The 6656-nt window shown below is 38.1% G+C and overlaps 1 pseudogene; it reads left to right on the forward strand.

Moving 5' to 3' along the window:
• Positions 1–671: 671 nt before the first annotated feature.
• Positions 672–1516, forward strand: LOC103211981 (annotated as a pseudogene).
• Positions 1517–6656: the final 5140 nt, after the last annotated feature.

Raw genomic sequence — 6656 nt, forward strand, 5'->3', positions numbered from 1 at the left:
TTGAACCGCCAGCCTTCTGGTTAGCAGTCAAATGCTTTAGGCACTATGCTACCAGAGCTCCTGAGAGTAAGTTTAAAGAATAGAAAATATTTTCCTTCAACTAAGTCCATGTACTTGTTGAGAAAATTGGCAGGAATATTTTTGTCTTTTGCATTTGATTGTGGGCTTAAATAAAAAATGAGAAAAAATATATGTTACCTTTTCAAAAACAAAAGAAGAACCTGTGGACTTAGAGAAATGATTTTAAAGGCCTACAAACTATGTTCTTTACAATTGCTTGTTAAAATCAAATGCACTATTTGCCCTCTGGGAGCTCTGGTAGCATAGTGCCTAAAGCACTTGACTACTAACCAGAAGGCTGACGGTTCAAACCCACCAGCCACTCCTTGGAAGGAAGACGGGGCAATCTACTTCCGTAGTGATACTGCCTTGGAAACCCAAGGAGGGGTCACTATGAGTCGGATCTGACTAGATGGCACGTAACAATAACTTTGTCCTCTATTTTTTTCCCTGACTTCATGCATTCTAATTACTGTCCTATATTATCACATGTAATATTTTTTCTCTCTCTATGTGGATGCCCTCATTAACATTTCTATTTCATTCTGTTACATTATGAAAGGAAAATATTTAAACATAACGCAAAGTTATAACCAAGTCATGTGCAATTAATGATCAGAAAAAACTATGCTTCACTGACTGAGTTCATCCTGCTGAGATTAGCAGACAGCCTGGAACTTCGGATCATGCTCTTTTTGCTATTTTTTTGTGATTTACACAGTTACACTTTTGGGGAATGTGGAGATGAGATCCTGCTGATCAGGCTGGTCCCCGACTTCACACCCCCATGTGTTTCTTCCTGGCCAATATGTCCTTTGTGGATGTTTGCTACTCACCCACCATCACCTCAAAGATGCTGGTAGATTTAGTGTCTGAGAGGAAAAATGTCTCCTTCGCTGGATGCTTCCTGCTGATGTATTTCTTTGTCGCCCTGGCAACAACTGAATGCATCTCCTTTGGGTTAATGGCCTATGACCGTTATATGGCCATATGTAACCCACTCCTCTACTCCTTAATCGTGTCTAGGACAGTCTGCCTTAAAATGGTAGCTGGAGCTTTTACAGCAGGACTGCCGAACTCCATGGTTAATACAAGTTATATAAGTAGGTTACCATTCTATGGCTCCAATATCGTCCATCACTTCTTCTGTGACAACCCCCCTCTGTTTAAGCTCTCTGGTGCTGACACACGCCTACATGAGAGCATCCTTTCCACTTCTGCTGGTGTGAACATGGTGGGAAGTCTGCTGGTCCTCCTCACACCCTCCGGCTACATTCTCTTCCCCGTCTTTCAAATGCATTCAGGGAGGGGAGGCGCAGAGCATTCTCAACCTATGCCTCCCACTTGACCGCTGTAACTCTGTTCTATGCAGCCTCCATCTATACTTATTTCAGACCCACTTCTAGCTACTCTGTGAAACGGGATGAAGTGGCTTCTATGTTCTACACGGTGGTGATCCCCATGCTGAATCCTCTGATCTACAGCCTCAGGAATAAGGATGTAAAGAAAGCTTTATAGAATGTACTTACCAGAAAAAGAATCCCTTCATTTCTGTGATTAATTGATTAATTTTCTGAACCAATTAACATTCAAAGGCTAGTATCAAGAATATAGGTTTTTGTTAGAATATTTTCAAAGTAAACACATTCTGTTATTACTTAAGTATCTGTGTCAATCTAGGGATAAGTTTGGTTAGAAGACTGAAACAGGAGCTCCGGATGTTCATCTCAGAATCATTCTATATCTTTAATGGGTCTTTGAAAATAAAGTTTATTTATCCTGAACTCTTCATTGGGCAGAAAAGATTAAGAGTTTCAAGATAAAAGTGAAAATACCAGGTAGAATTTACCATATAAAGTAACTTTTATTATTCCTTCGGCTGTTCCCCCTTATTTATTTGTTTTCACCATTTGCATTTATCAAACAGTTCATAAATACTTTAAACTTATAATGGACTTTCCTTATTAATTCATTGATATATATCATGGAGGGGCTCAGGAGTATACATTTATTACAATTCTAAACTTCTGCCTTTTTTCTTTTTTCCTATCTGTATACACATTCATTTATTAGCAAATAAGCATGAGATTTTGCATAGATTTCCAACATATGCATTTATATATGCTGAGAATGCATCCTGAAATATAATACAGAATGCAGGGACAAAGTTGTGAACTTTCGTAATGTCAAGGTGTTATGAAAACATCTTGATGGAATGATTTTCTTAGCCTGGAGAATCAGGACCATGATGTCAGGTGACATCAACATCAATTGGCATAATATAGTTTACAAAACAATGTTCTACATCCTTACTCTGGCAAGTAGTGATGGTGTCTTAACCACTTGCAATCAGCCCTCAAAGGTGCAACTATTTGTCTCTCTATGTCTGAAGCAAAGAAGAATGAAGAAGATCAAATACACATGGAAATAATTAGTTAAAAGGACTAATGGACCACTTGAACCTCAGCCACCATGACCTTGAGACCAGAAGAGCTGGATGATGCCCAGCTACTACTGCTAACTGTTCTGGAAGGCATCACAATAGAAGGTCCTGGTTAGAGAACAAGAACAAATGTGGGACAAAACTCCAAACCTTAAGAAAAGAGCAGGCAGTTAGGGACCTGTATGATAGAGACAGATGAGCTAGAGACTGTGGTCTTAGTCACCTTTCCAGTCTGGAACTGAACTCATCCCCAAGGCTCTACCTTCAACCAAACAATAGACAGGACTACAAGGTGAACAGTAACACCAGGGAGGTGCGTACTCCTTAGAACCATCCACCACATGAGACCAAAAGGGCAGCATTTGCCCAGGGATAAAGCCCAATGACAGGAAAGGACAGGCAAGAAGGCCCAGTGGACATGGACAAAACAGGGAGGATTTGGGTAGAGTGTTGCTACATTGTGGAGATTGCAGTTAATGTCATGAAACAAAATGTGTATGAATTGTTGAATGGAAAACCAGTTTGCTCTGTACACATTCACCAAATCACAATAAATGTGTTATCATTATTTTAAAGAACACGACTGATTGATTTGAATGCAGCAATAACTGCACTCCTTCCATGACCCTTTCCATCAAAAATTTCTAAACACTTCTTCCTCTCTTTCTCTTCAGGACTCATGAACATACATACACACACACACTCACCACACACACATTCTGTCTCTCTCTCTCACACACACACACACAAAACAAAACAAAACATGCGAGACCCTCAGCTTCTCCAAGATACAAATACTTTTCAAGAAGATAGATCTAACTTCATCAGATAAATAGGGCTCATATTCTTTATTATGTTCATGATTTTCTTTTTCACAGATATCTCTCAATAGTCAGTAAAAAACAATTGAAATTCACCTCAATATTAATGTTTAGCACTACCAATATAGAAGTAGTCATCAAAAGTTTACTTACAATGTGTGTTTAATGAAATCACATATAGATCAAAATATTGCACAATTAAATCTTAACATTATGCTACTTCCTGTAGAACTTAAGGATAGAAATAATGTTTTGGAGAGGAAATTAAGTACTTCTCAAGTTGGGAGTTCCATATGTTTTATTTTGAACCAGGCTTCTGCTCTCTAACTCAGCTATCCTCAATATGATTAATCTCATTTAGAAAATCTGTAAATATTGCCAATTTTGAGAGCTAGTAGTTCTTCATGATGTTGGCTTCTTTATAATTCACTGAATATGTGTTTTATACCAATTTTGATACATTCTGTAGTTCATACTTACTTGCAGTAGAATATATTTTATTCTTATATTCCCTTATTTATTATTTAATGCATCTGTGTGAAAAAAGGTTCCAATTTTTCACAATTTTCTCTAATTAAAAATAAATTTAGCTTTAAATAAATGAGAAACTGCTAGTTACTACAACTATGATTTCTTCTCCTGATTCTTTTCTTACCATTTGACAGTATTTATTAAATCTTCTTTTTTGAAAGATAATACTATTTTTGACTCTTTGCTATAGTGTCCTACTATTTTTATTTCTTTAATTTACCAGTTCTATCTATCTATCTATATGTCTATCTATCTATCTAATTTATCTATTTATTTGATCCACTTAAATATTCAGTGCCACACTCTTCAGGAATTAATTAAAGTTTTGTCTCTGCTCTTTTTTTTTTTTTTTTGATTAATGAATTAGTGAAATTTAATAAGGAATTTGAAATATTGTCACTAGGTTTGGTTCTGCTTAGCATACTCATCAGTGATTAAGTGAAATACAATAAATGTCTGTCTATAATACATGTGAGCATCACATAGCTGTATAAGGAAACAAGTAAATTGGAAGATATAAAAAAATTCAAGAATCACATGGCTGAAAATAATAAACCCAAAACTGTAAGGTGATATTATGGAGACAGAGTCCCATATTTAGGGAGAAAAACAAATATGTACAAATGACTTAAAATTTATGTATATAACAATTTAAGATTCACTTTATTAAATGCCTACTTACACACTAGGAGTGGGCATTTCTGTTTCATAGCTTGTAATTTCTCTCGTTAACATAAAGGTGAGATGGCCAGGTCAACACCAGGAGAAGAGAAGGAAACTGGAACAGCAATAAAGATTTTTGAAACAGTCATGGCAGAAAGCCTGTGTTAAAGCCAGAGTGGCTTTAAAAGCCTGTGTTTAAGCCAGAGAGGAAACAATTCAAGACCATTAGAGTTTGATGAAGGGCTTATTCAGAAAATGTGAAAAGAGTAATGAAATCAACAGGATTTTAGGACATATCACCAGCTTTATGACCTAAGAAGTGAGAAGAAGAATCTTTTCTGGACTTGGAGAGGCCCCCAGCTAAAGCTGAAGGACATATGATCAGGACTCCACTAAGGCACCTGAGGGCTTTGAATACTGACAATCTGTGGAGCCCCTCATCTGCTGACTCATGCGTTTGAATGGGGTACGTGAAACACACACACACACACACACACAGAGCTGTGGTGGCATCATGGTTAAGGCATTTAACTGCTAAATAAACTAAAGTGTTGGAGGTTCCAAGTTACCAGCTGCCTCTAAGGGAGAAAATGGAGGCAGTCTGCTTCCAGAAAGATTGACAACCTTGGAAACCCTATGAGACAGCTCTCTTCTGTACTGTAAGATTTTTTTTTCCCTCACCATAATATCTATGTGTGGGTATGTGTGTGTGAGAGAGACAGAGAGAGAGAGACAGAGAGACAGAGAGAGCTTTCCATTACACAACTATATTTAAAAGGCAAGTACAATAATAATTGAATGCAAAAGTGACAATATATTCCAATTTAGCAGGATGAGGTGAAGTAGATTAGAATTTTTAGTGAATTCAGAGTACTAAGATTATAATGCATGCTGGAGCTCTGGTAGCATAGTGCCTAAGGCACTTGACTGCTAACCAGAAGGCTGGCGGTTCAAACCCACCAGCCACTCCTCGGAAGGAAGATGGGGCGATCTACTTCCATAGTGATACTGCCTCGGAAACCCAAGGTGGGGTCGCTATGAGTCGGGTCCGACTCGACAGCACATAACAACAACAAAAACAGCATTATCCACAAAAAGTAAACTTATTCAGCAAAAGAGAAAAAGAGTCACGGAAATTAATTGTCTCAACAAACAAAGTAATATGCTGCTGTTAGGTGCCTTCAAGTCGTCTCTGACTCATAGCCGCCTTATGTACAGCAGAACAGCACTGTCCAGTCCGGTGCCAGCTCTATGATCCTTGTTATGACTGTGTCCATCATTGCAGCCACTGTGCCAATTCATCTCGTTAAGGGCCTTCCCCTTTTCTGTTGTCCTTCCAGTTTGCCAAGCATGATATCCTTCTCCAGGGAATGGTCCCTTCTTAACATGACCAAAGTAAGTAAGACAAAGTCTGGCCATTCTCACTTCCAAGGAGCATTCTGGCTGCACTCCTTCCAGTACATATTTGTTAGTTCTTTCAGCAGTCCATTGTACTTTCAGCATTCTTCACCATCACCACAACTCAAAAGCATCAACTCCTCTTCGATCTTCCTTATTCATTGTCTAGTTCTGACATGCATATGAGGCGATTAAAAATATCATGGGTTGTGCCAGGTGCACCTTAGTCCTCAAGGAGACATCATTGCTCCTCAGCACTTGAAAGAGTTCCTTTGCAGCAGATTTGCCCAATGCTATACAACATCTGATATCTTGACTGCTGCTTCAATTGATGTTGATTGTGGAACCAAGCAATCTGAAGTCTTTGACAAGTTCAATCTTTTCTCCATTTATCATGATGCTTCACATTGGTCCCATTGTGAGGATTTTTTTTTTCTTTATATTGAGGTGAAAGCCAACTGTAGTTTTCAATTTTCATTTAAAGTGTTTCAAGTCATCCTCACTTTCAAGAGCAAAGTTGTGTCATCTGCATAATGCAGGTTGTTAATGAGTCTTCCTCCAACCCTGATGCCACATTCTTCTTCATGTAGTCCAAGTTCTTGAATTATTTGCTCAGCATACAAATTGAATAAATATGGTGAAAAGATACAAGCCTGACACACTTCCTTCTTGATTTTAAACCATTCAGTGTCCCCTTGTTCTGTTAGAATGAGAACCTCCTGGTCTATGTACAAGTTCCT

This window comes from Orycteropus afer, unplaced genomic scaffold (genome assembly GCF_000298275.1).
Source record: "Orycteropus afer afer isolate SDZICR_OR568_19922 unplaced genomic scaffold, OryAfe1.0 scaffold00832, whole genome shotgun sequence".
In the NCBI taxonomy this organism is placed as follows: Eukaryota; Metazoa; Chordata; class Mammalia; order Tubulidentata; family Orycteropodidae; genus Orycteropus; species Orycteropus afer.